Source organism: Myotis davidii, unplaced genomic scaffold (assembly GCF_000327345.1).
Source record: "Myotis davidii unplaced genomic scaffold, ASM32734v1 scaffold1509, whole genome shotgun sequence".
Taxonomy (NCBI): Eukaryota; Metazoa; Chordata; class Mammalia; order Chiroptera; family Vespertilionidae; genus Myotis; species Myotis davidii.
In genome coordinates this window covers 659,792-660,160 of record NW_006299480.1, presented here as the reverse complement: position 1 = coordinate 660,160, position 369 = coordinate 659,792, and the positions used below count along the sequence as shown (strand labels likewise).

General features: G+C 68.6%; 1 long non-coding RNA gene across 1 annotated transcript; it reads right to left on the bottom strand.

The window, feature by feature from the left end:
- Nucleotides 1–369, bottom strand: LOC102762025. The gene is made up of 3 exons (XR_436256.1): nt 295–369; nt 118–196; nt 1–50 (listed from the first exon to the last, which is right to left on the bottom strand). It is a non-coding gene; the product is annotated as an uncharacterized LOC102762025 (long non-coding RNA).

Genomic DNA, 369 nt, shown 5'->3' with positions numbered 1-369 from the left:
TCAGAGCCAGGTGGGCCAGGCTGCGCAGCTGTGTGAAGCCCTCGGGGAGCCTGCGGAAGACGGGGTTCAGACGTGCAGGCCAGGGCGGGCCTGCGTCCCACCACGGCCACCACTCACCGGGACAGAGGGTTCCCGCTGAAGTCCGCGATCTCCAGGGCCTTGCAGAACTTGATGCTCTCGGGGATCTCGGGGATGTCTGTGACAGGAGGGGGTCACCAGAGACGCCCACGGCCTCCAGGAGCTCCCCGACCTCCTGCCACCCACAGACGCCACCCCGCCGCCCGGGCCCCACACCGTTCCGCGACACGTCCAGCTCCACCAGCTGCATGAAGTTGGCCACCTCGGGGGGCAGACGCTGGATCTCGTTGT